This window comes from Dipteris shenzhenensis, chromosome 16, assembly GCF_047967505.1.
Source record: "Dipteris shenzhenensis isolate YYH24624 ecotype China chromosome 16, Dip_SZ_1.0, whole genome shotgun sequence".
Lineage (NCBI taxonomy): Eukaryota > Viridiplantae > Streptophyta > Polypodiopsida > Gleicheniales > Dipteridaceae > Dipteris > Dipteris shenzhenensis.
The window spans coordinates 10031801-10053304 of NC_141611.1; the positions used below are offsets into that span (position 1 = coordinate 10031801).

The 21504-nt window shown below is 38.9% G+C and overlaps 1 pseudogene; it reads right to left on the reverse strand.

The window, feature by feature from the left end:
* Positions 1-7833: 7833 nt before the first annotated feature.
* Positions 7834-8717, reverse strand: LOC147892529 (uncharacterized; annotated as a pseudogene).
* Positions 8718-21504: the final 12787 nt, after the last annotated feature.

A 21504-nucleotide genomic window follows, 5' to 3' on the forward strand; every position in this document is an offset into this window, starting at 1 on the left:
CTCTCTCTCTCACACACACACACACACACACACTCGTGCAGCTCACTATTATTTTCCATAGAGAATGACGGTATGTGCTTCAAAATCAGGCTTTGCATTCATAATAATAGTTGTCACAAATTTTCCAGCCGTTTAAATTCTCAACGTGAAGGCACAATATGATGTGGCAACTAATACGATTCCATGTTGATAGGGCTAGTGTGTTACATGGCACGTCTATTGACCTGGTAGATAACCCATGTCAACTAGTAGCTACCTTATCTTGAGACATGTCTTTATAGAAGCATGAAAGGATAATGATTGTTGGAGATGAGGCTATGGTGATGAGGCAAGAGTGATGGGATAGAATGGTGGCCTAATGAATCATGAGAGTCTACTAAGTGAGGAAATGAATGAACATAGGTTTGTAGAGCTTCATGTGGCTTGCATGTGTAGTTGGTGGTGGCTGAAGGTCAAGGCTTAGCCTGACAAGACATAATGAAAGGGCCTAGGAGGTACTCAAAGGGTGGTTGAGGTGATGTGACCTGCAAGAAAATGAAGGACCCAAGTAGCTAATTACCAGGGTGGAGCTCGATGTTGAGGAGCATGGCACAAGCTAGAGATAAAACCAAGGAGGGATGATGTTCCTTGACTACTGGGCTACACGGGTAGTGCCTTAAAGCTAGCTACAAAATGCCACATGCCTCACGGGAGGAGCCTGAGTTGCTTAGAGATCATGCTAGCTGATACATCACTAAGCTATGATGAGCTTGAGAAGATCCAATCTTTAGCAACTACTTTTGATCCTTCTCAAATAACTTCATGATATATAACTCAATTGGATATATAAATCAATTAAGTCTTCTAGACCTTTGTTTTGTAGAACTTTAATCAAAGGCTTTTCACAAAACAAGGTCTACAATAAAGTGCTCAAAGGGAAATTAAAGATATTCTTTCTTGTTAATAGGATATTTTAGGTACTACAAAATGAACTTTACTAAAGAAAAATATAGACTAGGTAATGAAATGGAATCTCTTCTGAATAGGTCTTCCTTAGATAAATAAAAGTAGAATCCTAGAAACTTAGGGTCACAACCTAGCCTAAGATTATTGGTATGATACAAGTAGAGTACAAATGCATACATCTTCTTTTATATGCCTCAAGGATTTCCCTTCTCCATGAAGTATGTCATCAAAGTAAAGGATACATTCTCTCTTTCTTATTTTTCAACATATTCTCTCCTTTTTTAACTTTAACCATGCACTATACCTTGTTTCTATCTTGGGGCTAACTCATGCTTGCTTCGGGTATCACCAACATTATTCCTTTCATTTGTGTATGTCTCATTCTTCTAAAAGCTCTTTCACTTTTCTATTTTGCAACTCTATTACAAATTTGGCTCACTTCATAATCACTCATTATATTTTATGCACTTGTGCATCTCATTGCAATTTCACTCTAACTCCATACCAAGCATGGAGTTTTGTCTTATTTCCTAAGACTATGCACAAAAGTATGGTACAAATTATGAAGAAACTTTGCACCAATTGGAAAGATGACCATTATTGAGATAGCTATTGCCCTAGTGGGTCAAATCTTGATGGGGTGTAGCTAGTCACAACTTTTTTTGGGGGTTGCATACAATCAACATTAGTTGATGGGACTACAAAATCGGCACTGGTCTCACAATGACATGTAGTAGTTGACACATTCATCAATATTTTCAAGCAGTATTAAATTTCACTAGTAATCCAAATTTTAGTCCTCCTTGATATTTTATTTGATACCATCTCTCTACAAACTCCCTTAGTGCACTACAATGTTGGCATTGTTTAAAAAATTGTGAAAACTATGCCAAGTAGAGGTTGTAGCATTTTTTGTCCATCATCATGCGAGTTCATGCAAGATACATGGCATTGTGTAGGGTTAATGTGCTAATTAGAGCCATGGGTATGCTTTCTAGTGTAAAATACATACCTTTATCTAGCTCTTGTTGATGTATAGACTATGTATATATGGATGTAGAGTGGTGATAGACATATTGATGTGGTATCAGACCTAGTGAGGGCTTGGTTGAGGCTATTCATAGCTAAAGCAAGGTTGGAAGAAGAAGTCAAGCTAGAAGGAGAAGGAAGTGTGCAGTCTTGGAGAGTTATTGAGGAGTTTCAATTTGTTTGGGATACAAGGCATTGAGTGCAAAGTATTGGAGGTTAGAGCATGGTGATTGGTTTTGGAGTAGACGTGTGAGCTAAAAATCCATGGTTGGAGTCTCTTAATGTGAGGAAATGGTTTGATCGAAAGTCTGCTGAGTTTAAATCATAAGCTTTGATAGGTTAGAATTTGAAGATATGTATACGACAACTTGTAATGTCTAGCATATGAGAGCTTGATGAAAGCCTGAGTAATGACGCATCATCTAGGAGTAGCATGTGGATGGTGATCCTCATAGGTTCATGGTTTGCCTAGTTGGTGTGGTTCATGGTTTGCTTAGTTGTCTCATCGTAGAGACTCATTGGTTCATACAAAACCTTTGGCTGGACATAGAGATTTCATTGGACCATGCAAGGAAGCTTTGTAGCAATTGGCTGGGCTATGCATGCATGTCGCATAGGTGTACGTGGATGTCTAGTGTGGAGACTTCATGGAAGTTCTAGGGGTATCGAACTGAGGTGATTTCTACCAATACATATATGTGATTATGCCAATTCAATTGATCTCTTTGTTGCGGCCATGAGCTAGTGTGCCATGCGCCCTTAGATAGTCTTGTCTTATTCGTTGAGCAACTAATTTTTTGAGGTCATTAGGGTCCATAGATCAAAGAGTCTTCATTGCAATACTACAACAAGGCTGGTTAGCATGAGCTACTAGTTGATTGTCCTAAACTAAGTTCGTCTACATGATATTGTATCTGCCAACAAACTTGGTAGAGGTGAGGCAAGGTCTTTGATTGTGTTGATTGATTATATGTATAGAAGCGTTTTGGTTTTTCATCTTGGTTGATTCTACAACTACGTGCTTTATCATTGCATGTATTCAATCTATGTAAATGTGAAGAGTGGATCTCCTTGAAGAACATACTGCAATTGCTAACATAGCAATCAATGGTAAGGAAAATATACCCAAAAAGCATAGCGATAATCAAGAGCTAGAGCCAGGTCATTTCCTAGATGAGACAGTTTGGAGCATGTATTGCAAATGAAATAGCAAAAGTTCAACAATGATCCTACTTTGCAAACCTACTAAGCTATGACCTCGAAGTCGGGAGTTGAAACGATGATGATTTAGGAGGACAATAGTGGCAAATCGGATAAAGAATCTCTGTCTCAAGAGACACCACTAGAGAAGTAGAGGAGACCTTTTTTTGAAAACAAGTAGAAAAGGGTCATGCCTCTTGAAATCGACTAGCATGCTAGGTTAAAAAGAGCATAGGAGAAGGAGAGCCCCCAAATGGAAGGCGTGAGGTTGTTGATCTATGATGATTGCAAAAGCTTGAGTGAACATGAAGATGGAAGTGCTCCAAAGAAGCACCAAGTGAAATGAAAGATGTCTTTAAAAAACTTATTGTTGTTACAGGCCAGTTAGGCTTCAAGAAGAGTGTCTCCCTCTAGCAGGCCATTGCTATTGTCACTCACAAGCTTGTAGGGTGGATTACAAGGAATCCATTGTGTCATGCTATCTTACACTATAAAATCCACATCCTAGACCCTAATCTCTCATTTTTCACTATTTCCCAAAATGTAACCTCCCTCCTCCCAACTTTGATAGCCTACATATTCCTAGCCCCGGCATCCAAAATGCCAACAAACCCCCAAAAGTGAGTGGAATAATTAGATTGTTTTTGGATGCTTTTACATTTCATTGTAATTCATGATATTAAAAAGTTGTAATTAAAAAAAGTATTTTTTGGAAAAAAATTAATGCACTCATCTAGATCTGATCCTAGGGATCAAATCTGCATGAAGAATGCAACCATATGTTTGGCTGATCCAACCCCTAGGATCATCGAGAATCAAATTAGCACGCATCACATGCTAATCTAGTCCCTAGGATTGGTTTAGCATGCAAAACCAAATAAATTGCACACTAGTTCAATCTCAAGGATCAGATTAGCAAACTAGCTTATTCCCCTTTAGGGCCTCTTTGGAATTGTTTACCACTACAAACATTTCGGTCTTGATCCATGGGAGGATCTACCATGATTTGACAAGCATGAATTTGCTTGCCAATCCAGTTCCAAGGATCGGATAAGCATGAGAGATGGTGTGTTGTTACACACATATCCGATCCTTGGGATTGGATTTGATGGAATAATTCAATTTTGTGATCCTCTCGACGATTTTTCTACTTTTTTCATGAGAATTTTAGGAAAACTTGTGTGGTAGTTCCCTATCCACTTCCTATTGTGCAGCTCTAGAAGAATCTGTTGTGCTATGGTAAAGCCCCACAAAGATGATTCCCAAAAGGAAAATATTGAGCCTGCAACTTGCACATGGTTGAGAAAGGTCATTGCCTTTATAAGCAGCTTCTTATCTTGTGTGTGTGTGTGTGTGTGTGTGTGTGTGTATGTATATACATGAATCATTGTAGATAAGGATAGTTAAGGCCTTATGGTCTTATTCAAGGATTTGGATCAATATGTCTTGAAAATTAAATGCCTTTGGATAATGCTTGGAAGTTTTTAGTCTCAAATTCAAAAACACCATGCTAATTCTATTCAAAAGAAGAGAATTGCCATTGCTCACCACCACCACTATTGGAGATCAAGATATTGTTGCTCTCTCTTGTCCATTTATTTTCATTCACTATGAAAAAGATTTGGCATGTGGTGGTTGATATTTGCCTAAGGGATAGAATTTGTTTGCAGGCACCATACACAAAAATAAAAATTTATAGATTTGGGTCACAAGAAAGTGGTTGATATTGGATGTCTGAGTGCTCGGTTGGTGATTGGATAATGCTTAAATAGTAAATGCATGTTGGAGGATGCATCGGGTGTGAATGCCCCATATTGAAGGTGCTTGATGCTTAAAATAGTGGGATAAACTACAAATTTGCAAATCATTACAATTGCAAGTTTGTGATGCTTCGAGGGTCGTTTGATGCCTTGGTATATGCATTTATAAAAAGTGAAAAATGCAATACATGCAATGCTAAATGCATAATTTGATGCCCAAGAGTGGTATGTTGGATGCCAAAAATTTATGCTCTTGAATGCTTAAAAATAGAGCAAGTTTAACTTGGGGCAGTCACTTAGTGTAATATTTATGTATCACGTGCATTCAAGGGTTCTTTTCTAAATCCCTATGTAACCTATTTTTATCATTTCCTTATGCCCCCTCTATAAATTTTCTCAAAATTTATAAATCCCATAATGTAATTATAATTTTTTTTCATAGAGGAATTTTTAATGTCCTTATGTGAGAGATATAGAGACCCCATTTCTTCCCTAATGACAATCTACTAACCAAAACAAAGAACTTATAAATCTATCAATTACTACTTTTGGAGTCATTTTAGAGGCAACATGAGTGATATAGAACGTATCACACAGGTTATTTGAGTCTACACACATGAAATAGAGGTACTAGAGTGCAACAATTGGCAACATACAAGTTTCAACCATGCTAATAGTTCTAAAAGACTAAGAGAAATAGAGAGTAAACAAGGCAATGCATGTATACCAAAAGTAAGAGAGACAAATATCAAAGAAGTTAAATAATGTGTGCTATACACACCAAGTTCCAAGACTAAAGAGGTTTGCAAATTAACTTGAACTATGCAAAGAGCTCCTACAAGCCAAAAGAAAAAATGTTTATAGAAATTCTTCATCAAAGATTGGAAGATTTTATAAATGACATATATGCTTAAAAATGTCACAAAAAACATATGTCAAGATTAGTCAAATTGATAAAATATTTCATGAGAGTACATAACAATTATTTCTTGCCAAATACAAACATCTAAATGTCAAAGATTGGGACCTCTATGGATTGTATATATCCCAAGCTTATTAATTGCTTTTGTGTTTTTTTTGTTACAAGAATTTAACAACACCATGGTTCTTTGCCACATTCATAGAAGGCCTTGCCACTTTTTTGCTTCCATGAAAACCCTTGATAACATACAATAATATAGTACCAAAACCTCCATGGCAAAATTCATGCATGATTGTACTATATCCAATGCCAAAACATAATATTAAAGCTCTATTTGCTACATCCATGCAAAACTTTATTGTATCTCATACTTAAAAGTAGTATTTAGATTTACGATGCCACATCCATGTAGAACCTTATTGTAATTGATGTGGAAGCCAGTGTCCAAAACCAATTTGTTGCATTCTTATGGGACCTTGCTGTAACAAATCCCATGCAAAGATTTGGTCTAGAGGGGGTTGGAGGGGGGGGGGAGGGGGGGATAGAGAAGAGTTTAAGGCTAAGCGATTGAGAAAATCATGGAAGTAATTGCAAAACTATTTCAAATCATTCACTTTTGTGATTGAAGGTCATGCAAAATGATAATATAATAAGGACATCCATCAAGCTAGATCTAATTCTTAGTATACAATAAAAATGTAGCTTTTTTCTTAGATAGGACTATAAAAAAGAAGAGAAAGAAGAGCAACATACCACGTTTCCTTACTACCCCTTTACAAATCTATTGAATACATTCCAATCATTCTCATCCAAAGTATACTTGTTGATATTACATTCATAAGTGACGTTTGCCAATGCAATGACACTCTCAATATCTATCATGTTAAGGTCTGTAAGATCATATATGAAGCATCTTGAACCTTTTGCCTTTTGATACCACCCAAGTTGGACTTCTACTCTAGAAATTCTATCTAAGAGGTTGAACCCTCTCTTATATTCCACATATCCCCCACCAAACTTTCTCATTTTTTGAACTCGTCCAAGATACCATGTAGTGTGTTTCTTCTTTCTTTACAAAGAGCTTGGATTGCATTTCCTTTTCTTTTTTCTTGTTTTGTCTTCTTCTTGAAAGTATATAGCACAATCAAAACCTATTCCAAATAGGTTCTCATTTGATGTAGCCAGAGATATCTCTTCCTTATAGTAGTATACTCCTTGTCAAACCCTTGTAAGTCTATCTCTTAGAGTGTGTTGGATTTCCATTAAGTTGGCTTACCAATGTGGACTTGAATAGAGTCTTACCATCAATGCTAACAATTGGGCTTACTTCTTCTTGCTCATCTAGGAGAGAATCCACCAAATGTCTAATTTCACTTATGGAGGCATCATTGTCATTTTCCTCTAGATTTGACACATAATCTGCTTGTTGATCTTCTTCTTCAGAATCATACTCTTGTGCATATGCGTTTGCAAATCCAGGTGACCAAGGTTATAGTCACCACTTCAAGTCCTCACCATTTGGCTTCATATGCAAACGTTCACACATTTCATGAGCACTTTTTCGCCCTTTCTTCAAAGCTTCGATGATTTTATCATCAGTTGAGATACAATTATAGATACAATTATAATATACTAGATTAGCTTCTAGCATATTCTCTCTGAGATTCAATTCCCTCCAGACATGTTCTTGATTCTTATGTGCCCTTGTAAATAAGGGACTACCCTCTTTACATTCAAAGTGTACAAGCCTATTCAGACTACCAGCACTATGTAGCATGCCCATCAGGTGATAAGCATGTTCATTTCCCATCATGCTTCCAATCTTACTAAAGAATATTTCAATTGAATCTGATCCTATAAGATGTAAAGGGCACCTAAGGCTTGGACAAAATTCTCTAAATTACTTTATTAATAAGACCACAAAATGGCATGAGACTTGTACATCTAAGAAAGCCTCCTTAGTTATGAAGTTTCTATTCAATGTATAGTGTGTATGATGAACAATCCAGGACCTCCAAATTTGGAAGAAAAAGGAAAATTTGCTTGCAACATGGACTCAGTCCACAAGGTCAAGTGCAGAGACAAGAAGATGTCAATGTAGTCTCGAGTAATTTCAAGGTAAGCTTGCATTCCCAACATGCTCCTCTCTTTCCAATGCATTCCATTGTTCGCTAGTTCCCCCAACCACCATTGCACTTTTCTACTACATATCCTTTGATCTCCAGCCCAATTTTGGCAGTCATCTCGTCTAATATTTTCCTCCCTTAACATATGCTTGTCATTGCAAAAAGCATTATACACAATAATAACATGATTTAAGGTGATCAAAACATTGCTAATAGCCAATTGATGCTTAGGCTTATCAAGAACATTGACTAATTTTTTTCCATTATGTAAAAAGTCTTGATCATGTAGCCCATAAACTTTATTTTCTAAAACTTTTGCTGAGAGTGGCCATCCATCCCATTTGATCCTAAATCTACTATCTTTTTTGTCTACATAGTCAAATATCATTAATGTCCTTCTTTAACTATCACCATGAAATGCATGCCCAATAATTGGACCAAGTGTGGGCTTTCGCTTCTCATTCCATAAGCTGCCAATGGCATCCCATTGCTTGCAAACAAAGCAATGGGATCCCATTGCTTGCCAATGGCATCCCATTACTTGCAAACAAAGCTTATATCAAATCGATTGCAAGTGCAATGAAGTGCAAAAACCAAGCATGGTAGGGCATCATCATGCAATGGGTTGGCAAGGAAAAATCCCGCACATCCGCCAATGACACAATTTTTAAAGGCATCAATAATATTCTCATATCCTTTCTGTCCTTCTCCCACTTTGATCATGCATGTAGTCATACATTCATGATCATTTGATTTATATCCATCAAAACCCATGAGTGTGTCATCTTTTGGATTCCACCTACAAGTAATAATTAGCATGAGTTAGTAAGTTCATTTGAAATTTATCTTTAGTTTGAAAGGAAATTTTAGATTAAGAAAATTATTGTCATAAAAAAGAGCTTGATATGATTACCTTATTCTCTTCTTTATGGCACTTTCATCTTCCACTAAGATGAAGGGAATCTTTGACATGATCCCATGCTTTTCTTTCTCCTTTCTATATATTTCAGCAAGTGCATCAAAAATATACTCAGGTATGCCTGGTACAAGTGGGTTGCAAGTCTTTTCCCTCGCTTTGTTGTTGATAAAGAAGGTCCATTGAGATTGGAACTCAAGAAGTCATGTAACCTTGGGCCTCCCCACATTTTACAACCACGAATTGCCTTTGTATTCTCACTATATCTTTGTTCTGAACTTGACCTATTTATGTTTATAGCAACATCTTGTAGAAAGTCCCATAAGGTAGCTTCACCACCAAATTTGTCCAACCTATGGGCATCAATTATGTTGTTGCAAAATATTTTTACATCCTTTCAATTGAGAGACTCTATGCTAACTTCTCTTAAAGACTCGAATCTTACTAAAAGAATGGCAACCTAAGACTTTGCCCACCATAGTTGCATAGAAAGATCTCTTGCTCACCTCTTAGAAAAAAGATTGCATTTTCGAGTTCACTCTTTGTAAGATAATCTAGTCTTCTTCCACAACCAATACCCCCATGTCCTCTCTTATTCTCAACCTTCTCTTCTCTATACAATCTCGTTCTAAAGCCAGCAAGTTTAACTATCCCCTTGCAATGGTGGCATGTGAAGCCTTCAAACGGTTTCCCATCTTGTGAAATTCACATGTAACTTATGTGACAAAAGCATCCCTACACATAAATTTCATTTACCACCATCATGTAATGTCGCATTAAAATGAGGCTCTATAAACCAATGCTTTCCACCACATTGATCATCTAAGAAAGACTTTATCTTAATGTATTTGTTACCTAGTTTGACCTCATGGCTCCAAAGACCCAAGCACAACAAGCTAAAATTTACAAAAGAGCTTTCATTCTCTCTAGTATTACTCGAATTAGGAGATAAAGCACTCATACTTGGGCTTCTTGCTTTTGTTGAAATAAAAAAGGTGCTAAGAGATCTTTGCCTTGGATCATGCTCCTTATTCTTTTGAGGATGCCCTCACAAGCCTGTGACTCCTACATTTAAAATTTATTCTTTTTTCATGAGTGACTTGATGTGAGAGTTTAACTTTGTGTGCTCACTAAGAACCGTGTACAAATATAATCTTGGAGGACACAAATGTAGCCCTACATCATCATATTTGCATCACACCTTCACCAAGATTTTCTCCTTAAAATCATGTATTGTAGCCTCAATCACCTCAAAATCCCAACCTATTAATGCAAAATGAGATGAGTAAAAGCCTTCGGGTAAAACGTGAAAAATAATACTTGAGGAATGAAGGAACAAAAGATACCTTCATTTGTTATCATAAAAGAATGCAACTTCTCCATTGCATCCTCTATCTCTCTTTTGTCATCCCTTGTTGGTTGATGCACTAATTTGGTCATATCTTTTTTCTGTAGTCCTCAAAAAACCATATTGAAATCTATTGTGTCTTATTGTGGCACCCTTCTTTATCTTATAAGTCACATCATCCATATCTAAAGTGCGCTTCAAAAAATTAACAGCTTCTCTTGATTCACCAGACCGAAGCATGAACCTTTCTCTCTCTAGTTTCTCTCTCTTCAAATTTTAAAAAAGAAACTAGAAAAAAAAGTTTGCAAGTACCTGGAAACAGTTTGTAAGTTTGCTCTTTCTTGCTTTCTTGCTCTTCCTTCCTTGCTCTCTTGATCGTCCTTGCTTTCTCACTTGAATGAAATGAGGGGAGAATGAATGAATGAAGGAAGACTATATATAAGAAAAATTAGGTTTTCCTCCTCCTCTCCTATTGGCTTTCCATTCCTCCCCTCTCTCCTATTGGCTTTTCATTTATCTCCTCTCCCATTGGCTCCCATTACTCCCCCTCTCCTATTGAACCCCCATCCCTCATCCATTAGCCCTCCTCCCATCCATCCATTTCTTCTTCCTCCCCATTGCCACCACTCCCATCCCACATTTCCACCACGTCCCATACTCCTCCCATTTCCCAAAATCCCATATTTCCCCATCTCACCCTCATCTTTTTCATCCCCTATTAACTTCCTCACTCATTTCACTCCCTTATTAGCCTACTCCCCTATTACCTTCCCCTCTCCCATTCCATTCTTCCCTCCCCACTCTCACTTCCACTTCCCATTACTCACTTGCCATTTAAAAACTATTAATATATTATTATACTATTTTTTATACTTATTATCATACACCCTTATTACTTCCCTATCCTATTCCACTCCTCCCTCCTCATTCCCACTTCCACTTCCCATTACTCACTTGCTATACACATTTGCAAACTATTAATATATTATTACATGATTTTTTATACTATTTGTAAACTTACATATGGGCAAAATCACAGGTGTCAAAGCGATCCTATTGTGGTCATACAACAACTGTGCTTTTATTCAAGGGCATATTTATCCTCATCAACAAGCTTATTTACTCAAGGTATGAAGTGCATAATTTGTGCACTAGGTGTTTACTTTGTGCCAAAATTGTTTGCCACACACACACACACATATACATATACCGAGAATTTTCTAATATTATCGCATCTACATTTCTCCAATGGGCACAAAACTTTGTACACTCCTCAACCTAGGTCTTATTGACTTGCATACAAAGTGGTGCACCCATCTCATAAGTACTTGTTCGGATAACACACCTCCTATGTATTTTATGACGATTGTGCATAACACTAGCAACAAAATGGTGTATCATGTGAGACAGACTATGCAAAGCATATCCAATGGACACAAGACTTTACACGTTCCTCAACCTAGGCAGTATTGACTTGTGTGCAAAGTGGCATCCCGATCCGATAAGTACTTGTTTGAAAAATACACCTACGATCGTGTTTTTTGACGATTGTGTATGACACTAAGGCAACAATGGTGTTTTATGCTTGATCGACAATGCAAAGCATATCCGATGGGCACAATACTTTGCACACACCTTCAGCTAGGTATAATTGACTTACATGCAAAGTGGCACACCCATCCCATAAGTGCTTGATCGGATAACATACCTAGCAGCGTGTTTTAACGGATGTGCATGACACTAGAGTAAAAATAGAATTTAATGCTCGCTCGACCATGCAAAGGATATCTGATGGGCACAAAACTTTTCGTACGCCTCAACCTAGGTGGTATTGAAATGTTCTCAATGAGGCACACCCATCCGATAAGTACTTGGTCAGATAACACCTAATGGCATGTTTTTTTGCGAATGTGCATATCATTAGGGAAAAAATGATGTATAATGCGTGATCGACCATGTAAATCATATCCGATGGTGACAATACTTTGCACGCACCTGAACGTAGTTAAAACGGACTTGCGTACAAAGTGGAGGCCCCATCTGATAAGTATTTATTTGAATAACACACCTATGGCCGTGTTTTTATATGGTTGTGCATGACACTAAGGCAAAAACAGTGTGTTATGCTTGATCGACAATGCAAAGCATATCCGATGGGCACGATACTTTGCACACACCTTCAACTAGGTGGAATTGACTTACATGCAAAGTGGCACGCCCATCGCATAAGTTCTTGATCAGATAACACACCTAGCAGCATGTTTTTTTACGAATGTGCATGGCACTAAGGCAAAAATGGAATTTAATGCTCGATCGACCGTGCAAAGCATATCCGATGGGCACGATACTTTGCACACACCTTCAACTAGGTGGAATTGACTTACATGCAAAGTGGCATTCCCATCGCATAAGTGCTTGATCGGATAACACACCTAGCAGCGTGTTTTTTTACGGATGTGCATGGCACTAAGGCAAAAATGGTATTTAATGCTCGATCGACCATGCAAAGCATATCCGATGGGCATAATACTTTTCCTATACCTCAACCTAGTTGTTATTAAAATGTTGTCAAAAAGGCACATCCATCCGATAAGTACTTGGTCAGATAACATACCCAAGGGCGTGTTTTTTTGCGGATGTGCATACCACTAGGGAAAAAACGGTGTATAATGCGTGATCGACCATGCAAATCATATCCGATGGTGACAATACTTTGCACGCACCTCAATGTAGTTAAAATGGACCTGCGTGCAAAGTGGAGCCCCCATCTGATAAGTACTTATTTGAATAACACACCTATGGCCGTGTTTTTATATGGTTGTGCATGACACTAAGGCAAAAACGGTGTGTTATGCTTGATCAACCATGCAAATCATATCCGAAGGTGACAATACTTTGCACACACCTCCTAGTTGAAACGTACTTGCGTGCAAACTAGAGCCCCCATCCGATAAGTACTAGTTTGAATAACACATCTAGGACTGCGTTTTTTTACAAATGTGCATGACACTAAGACAAAAACGGTGTTTTATGCTTGATCGACAATGCAAAGCATATCCGATGGGCACAATACTTTGCACACACCTTCAACTAGGTAGAATTGACTTACATGCAAAGTGGCACACCCATCCCATAAGTGCTTGATCGGATAACATACCTAGCAGCGTGTTTTGACGGATGTGCATGACACTAGAGTAAAAATAGAATTTAATGCTCGATCGACCATGCAAAGGATATCTGATGGGCACAAAACCTTTCGTACGCCTCAACCTAGGTGGTATTGAAATGTTCTCAATGAGGCACACCCATCCGATAAGTACTTGGTCAGATAACACCTAATGGCATGTTTTTTTGCGAATGTGCATATCATTAGGAAAAAAATGATGTATAATGCATGATCAACCATGTAAATCATATCCATGGTGACAATACTTTGCACGCACCTCAACATAGTTAAAACCGACTTGCGTGCAAAGTGGAGGCCCCATCTGATAAGTATTCATTTGAATAACACACCTATGGCCGTGTTTTTATATGGTTGTGCATGACACTAAGGCAAAAATAGTGTGTTATGCTTGATCGACAATGCAAAGCATATCCAATGGGCACGATACTTTGCACACACCTTCAACTAGGTGGAATTGACTTACATGCAAAGTGGCACGCCCATCGCATAAGTGCTTGATCAGATAACACACCTAGCAGCGTGTTTTTTTATGGATGTGCATGGCACTAAGGCAAAAATGGAATTTAATGCTCGATCGACCATACAAAGCATATCCGATGGGCACGATACTTTGCACACACCTTCAACTAAGTGGAATTGACTTACATGCAAAGTGGCATTCCCATCGCATAAGTGCTTGATCGGATAACACACCTAGCAGCGTGTTTTTTTACGGATGTGCATGGCACTAAGGCAAAAATTGTATTTAATGCTCGATCGACCATGTAAAGCATATCCGATGGGCATAATACTTTACCTATACCTCAACTTAGGTCGTATTAAAATGTTGTCAAAGAGGCACACCCATCCGATAAGTACTTGGTCAGATAACATACCTAAGGGCGTGTTTTTTGCGGATGTGCATACCACTAGGGAAAAAACGGTGTATAATGCGTGATCGACCATGCAAATCATATCCGATGGTGACAATACTTTGCACACACCTCAACCTAGTTGAAATAGACTTGAGTGCAAACTGGAGCCCCCATCCGATAAGTACTAGTTTGAATAACATACCTAGGACCGTGTTTTTTCATGGTTGTGCATGACACCAAGGCAAAAACGGTGTTTTATGCTTGATCGACAATGCAAAGCATATCCGATGGGCACAATACTTTGCACACACCTTTAACTAGGTTTAATTAACTTACATGCAAAGTGGCACGCCCATCGCATAAGTGCTTGATCAGATAACACACCTAGCAGCGTGTTTTTTTACGGATGTGCATGGCACTAAGGCAAAAATGGTATTTAATGCTCGATCAACCATGCAAAGCATATCCGATGGGCACAATACTTTGCACACACCTTTAACTAGGTGGAATTGACTTACATGCAAAGTGGCACGCCCATCCCATACGTGCTTAATTGGATAACATACCTATCAGCGTGTTTTTTTACAGATGTGCATGACACTAGAGCAAAAATAGAATTTAATGGTCGATCGACCATGCGAAGCATATCCGATGGGCACAATACTTTGCACACACCTTCAACTAGGTGGAATTGACTTACATGAAAAGTGGCACGCCCATCGCATAAGTGCTTGATCAGATAACACACGTAGAAGTGTGTTTTTTTACGGATGTGCATGGCACTAAGGCAAAAATGGTATATTTAATGCTCGATCGACCATGCAAAGCATATCCGATTGGCACGATACTTTGCACACACCTTTAAATAGGTGGAATTGACTTACATGCAAAGTGGCATTCCCATCGCATAAGTGCTTGATCGGATAACACACCTAGCAGCGTGTTTTTTTACGGATGTGCATGGCACTAAGGCAAAAATGGTATTTAATGCTCGATCGACCATGCAAAGCATATCCAATGGGTATAATACTTTTCCTATACCTCAACTTAGGTCGTATTAAAATGTTGTCAAAGAGGCACACCCATCCAATAAGTACTTGGTCAGATAACATACCTAAGGGCGTGTTTTTTTGCGGATGTGCATACCACTAGGGAAAAAACGGTGTATAATGCGTGATCAACCATGCAAATCATATCCGATGGTGACAATACTTTGCACACACCTCAACCTAGTGGAAACGGACTTGCGTGCAAATCGGATCCCCCATCCGATAAGTACTAGTTTGAATAATACACCTAGGACCGTGTTTTTTCATGGTTGTTTGTGCATGACACCAAGGCAAAAACGGTGTTTTAATGCTTGATCGACAACGCAAAGCATATTCGATGGGCACAATACTTTGCACACACCTTCAACTAGGTAGAATCAACTTACATGCAAAGTGGCACGCCCATCCCATAAGTGCTTGATTGGATAACATACCTAGCAGCGTGTTTTTTGACGGATGTGCATGACACTAGAGTAAAAATAGTATTTAATACTCGATTGACCATGCAAAGGATATCTGATGGGCACAATACTTTGCACACACTTTCAACTAGGTGGAATTGACTTACATGCAAAGTGGCATTCCCATCGCATAAGTGCTTGATCGGATAATACACCTAGGAGCGTGTTTTTTTACGGATGTGCATGGCACTAAGGCAAAAATGGTATTTACTGCTCGATCGACCATGCAAAGCATATCCGATGGGCATAATACTTTTCTCATACCTCAACCTAGGTGGTATTAAAATGTTGTCAAAGAGGCACACCCATCCGATAAGTACTTGGTCAGATAACATACCTAAGGGCGTGTTTTTTTGCGGATGTGCATACCACTAGGAAAAAAACGGTGTATAATGCATGATCAACCATGCAAATCATATCCGATGGTGACAATACTTTGCACACACCTCAACCTAGTGGAAACGGACTTGCGTGCAAATTGGAGCCCTTATCCGATAAGTACTAGTTTGAATAATACACCTAGGACCGTGTTTTTTCATGGTTGTGCATGACACCAAGGCAAAAACGGCGTTTTATGCTTGATCGACAATGCAAAGCATATCCGATGTGCACAATACTTTGCACACACCTTCAACTAGGTGGAATCGACTTACATGAAAAGTGGCACGCCCATCCCATAAGTTCTTGATCGGATAACATACCTAGCAGTGTGTTTTTTGACGGATGTGCATGACACTAGAGCAAAAATAGTATTTAATGCTCGATCGACCATGCAAAGCATATCCGATGGGCACAAAACTTTTCGTATGCCTCAACCTAGGTGGTATTGAAATGTTCGCAATGAGGCACACCCATCCGATAAGTAATTGGTCAGATAACACACCTAGCAGCGTGTTTTTTTACGGATGTGCATGGCACTAAGGCAAAAATGGTATTTAATGCTTGATCCACCATGCAAAGCATATCCGATGGGCACGATACTTTGCACACACCTTCAACTAGGTGGAATAGACTTATATGCAAAGCGGCACGCACATCCCATAAGTGCTTGATTGGATTACATACCTAGCAACGTGTTTTTTGACGGATGTGCATGACACTAGAGCAAAAATAGAATTTAATGCTCGATCGACCATGCAAAGCATATCCGATGGGCACAAAACTTTTCGTACGCCTTAACCTAGGTGGCATTGAAATGTTCTCAATGAGGCACACCCATTCGATAAGTACTTGGTCAGATAACACACCTAATGGCGTGTTTTTTTCCGGATGTGCATATCATTAGGAAAAAAATGGTGTATAATGCGTGATCGACCATGCAAATCATATCCGATGGTGACAATACTTTGCACGCACCTCAATGTAGTTAAAACGGACTTGCGTGCAAAGTGGATCCCCCATCTGATAAGTACTTATTTGAATAACACACCTATGGCCGTGTTTTTATATGGTTGTGCATGACACTAAGGCAAAAATGGTGTGTTATGCTTGATCGACAATGCAAAGCATATCCGATGAACACAATACTTTGCACACACCTTCAACTAGGTGTAATTGACTTACATGCAAAGTGGCACGCCCATCGCATAAGTGCTTGATCAGATAACACACCTAGCAGCGTGTTTTCTTACGGATGTGCATGGCACTAAGGCAAAAATGGTATTTAATGCTCGATCGACCATGCAAAGCATATCCGATGGGCACGATACTTTGCACACACCTTCAAACTTGTGGAATAGACTTACATGCAAAGTGGCACGCCCATCCCATAAGTGCTTGATCGGATAACATACCTAGCAGCGTGTTTTTTGACGGATGTGCATGACACTAGAGTAAAAAAAGTATTTAATGCTCGATCGACCATGCAAATGATATCCGATGGGCACAAAACTTTTTGTATGCCTCAACCTAGGTGGTATTGAAATGTTCTCAATGAGGCACACCCATCCGATAAGTACTTGGCCAAATAACACACCTAATGGCGTGTTTTTTTGCGGATGTGCATATCATTAGGAAAAAAATGGTGTATAATGCGTGATCGACCATGCAAATCATATTCGATGGTGACAATACGTTGCATGCACCTCAACGTAGTTGAAACAAACTTGCTTGCAAAGTGGATCCCCCATCTGATAAGTGCTTATTTGAATATCACACCTATGGCCGTATTTTTATATGGTTGTGCATGACACTAAGGCAGAAACGGTGTGTTATGCTTGATCGACAATACAAAGCATATCCGATGAACACAATACTTTGCACACACCTTCAACTAGGTGTAATTGACTTACATGCAAAGTGGCACGCCCATCGCATAAGTGCTTGATCAGATAACACACCTAGCAGCGTGTTTTTTTACAGATGTGCATGGCACTAAGGCAAAAATGGTATTTAATGCTCGATCAACCATGCAAAGCATATCGGATGGGCACGATACTCTGCACACATCTTCAACTAGGTGTAATTGACTCACATGCAAAGTGGCATTCCCATCGCATAAGTTCTTGATCGGATAACACACCTAGCAGCGTGTTTTTTTACGGATGTGCATGGCACTAAGGCAAAAATGGTATTTAATGCTCGATCGACCATGCAAAGCATATCCGATGGGCATAATACTTTTCTTATACCTCAACCTAGGTGGTATTAAAATGTTGTCAAAGAGGCACACCCATCCGATAAGTACTTGGTCAGATAACATACCTAAGGGCGTGTTTTTTTGCGGATGTGCATACCACTAGGGAAAAAACGGTATATAATGCGTGATCGACCATGCAAATCATATCCGATGGTGACAATACTTTGCACACACCTCAACCTAGTTGAAACAGACTTGCGTGCAAACTGGAGCCCCCATCCGATAAGTACTAGTCTGAATAACACATCTAGGACTGCGTTTTTTGACGAATGTGCATGACACTAAGACAAAAACGGTGTTTTATGCTTGATCGACAATGCAAAGCATATCCGATGGGCACAATACTTTGCACACACCTTCAACTAGGTAGAATAAACTTACATGCAAAGTGGCACGCCCATCCCATAAGTGCTTGATCATATAACATACCTAGCAGCGTGTTTTTTGGACGGATGTGCATGACACTAGAGTAAAAATAGTATTTGATGCTCGATTGACCATGCAAAGGATATCCAATGGGCACAAAACTTTTTTTATGCCTCAACCTAGGTGGTATTGAAATGTTCTCAATGAGGCACACCTTTCCGATAAGTACTTGGTCAGATAACACACCTAATGGCGTGTTTTTGTGCGAATGTGCATATCATTAGGGAAAAAATGGTGTATAATGCGTGATCGACCATGCAAATCATATCCGATGGTGACAATACTTTGCACGCACCTCAACGTAGTTAAAACAGACTTGCATGCAAAGTGGAGCCCCCATCTGATAAGTACTTATTTGAATAACACACCTATGGCCGTGTTTTTATATGGTTGTGCATGACAGTAAGGCAGAAATAGTGTGTTATGCTTGATCGACAATGCAAAGCACAATACTTTGCACACACCTTCAACTAGGTGGAATTGACTTACATTCAAAGTGGCATTCCCATCGCATAAGTACTTGATCGGATAACACACCTAGCAGCGTGTTTTTTTTATGGATGTGCATGACAAGAGCAAAAATAGTATTTAATGCTCGATGGACCATGCAAAGCATATCCGATGGGCACAACACTTTTTGTACACCTTAACTAGGTGGAATTGACTTACATGCAAAGTGGCACCCGCATCCCATTAGTGCTTGATTGGAGAACGGACCTAGTAGGCTCATGTTTTTTTACGGATGTGCATGACACTAGAGCAAAAATAGTATTTAATGCTTGATTGACCATGCAAAGGATAACTTGGCATGTCCATCTGATGAGTACTTGATCGGATAACTTCTCCCACTAATAAATTAAGTACTAATTAAAAATTATAATAAATAAGTAGATTATTAAAAAGAGACTAATATTTATGTAATTGTTGCCACTGCAGCTTGCTTGTGAAGGACTCTCACAAAGGAGATGGCTATAGATTTTGTTCTAGGGATGGATGTGATTTTATGTAGCAAAAGAGAAGTAGTTGCATTTGCTACAATCCATGATAGTGATCCCAATTCACTTTGCCACTTTCGAAGACTTGGCGAAGATAAGGTAGCAGTTACTATATCAAAGATTCTTAGCGCACATGTTGAGCTAAAGTATAAATGTGGAGATATGGAAACACTTGGAGATGTTATGCCCTACAATACATCCAACAAATCATTTATAGCATGGGACAAAGATGAGACTTATGCAACAGACATTATCAAGAATACAAAGTGCACCACCTTGGATTTTACTATAGGGGACATTTTACAAATGAGATCATTTGCAAATAAGATTGTAGCAGAAGGTGAAGTATTGGGATTTGAACAAGTGGAGCAATGGTCATTTGCGCAGATGAGGATTCTAAAAGTCACTGATGATGGTATGGTTGATAACATAACATCCTTATGTGATCCCTACTATGAGGTAGGCAAGAATATGAGATGGAGCATGCAATTTTTAAACATGAGAAAGAGGCACGTGGTTTTCAATGATAAAGACAACGCATACTACAATATCAAAGGACCTAAAAAGCGTGCCCATGTGCCAGGCTCTATCACTTCAAATGTGGACGATTTCAATATACTCAATTATAGAAGTGACATCTTATCTGGAGTGGATGAGTTCATTGGTTCCAAGAAACAAAATGATTTTAGAAGCGAAGCCTTATCTGGGGTGGATGAATTCTTGCACAGTGAGAAGGGCAAAGGTTTCAATAGCGATGTCTTGTCAAGTGTGGATGAGTTCATGCATATTAACAAACCTGGTGTCAATCAAGGTTGTGGATTTGTGAAAGCCATGCAAGATGTCCCAATGAGTGATGTTCTCTCAGGAGTGGAAGAGTTTCAAGGTTCTCAATACTCTCGTAGAATATTGAATTCATTGAATGGTCCTAAGAGTATGTTAAAAATGAGGATGAGATCAACAGAGGATTATTCAGTATTTAACTTTGATTGTGATATGAACAAGGATGCAACGACCAATCATGGATGCTTGGTTACAAACAAATGTGAGGAGAAGAAGTGCATAAATACAGATAACAATGTGCACGAGGAACGAAAATGGTCATACATATGCATGAAGAGAAAGAGAATCCAGGCAGATCCACAAAAGCAACCAAAGAGGAAGAGAGTAATGAAGGAGGAGAACATGTTAAATGCATTGGGATATCTATGTTGCAAGTGAAGATGTATGCGCTTCATTGATCTTGCAGACATCAGGGAATGTAGAGGACACGTGTGGCAAAGAAGGGGAAGCGAAAGAAATGAATACCTTCTCACAAAACTCTCTTGCTTTCTTCAGAATGGCAATAAAAGGCTAAGTTCAAGACAAAAGGTAAAACCTCTCGTAAATGGAAAAAGGATTTGCAATAAGGCATATCGCAATATTACTGGATTATCCCATGGTACATATTGGGATTTAGTCACCAAGGCAAAGGGCGGCAACAAATTTAGCATTCACGGTAATAGAGGAAGGTCCAAATCAAGAATCTCAACTGTCAGGGCAGCAGCAATTTTGCAAGACTTCATACATGAAAATGCTTTGCCTCAACCCCATATATCTACCAAACTCCCTAACGGTGACGCGATCACTGAAATGCACCTTCCAATGGGCT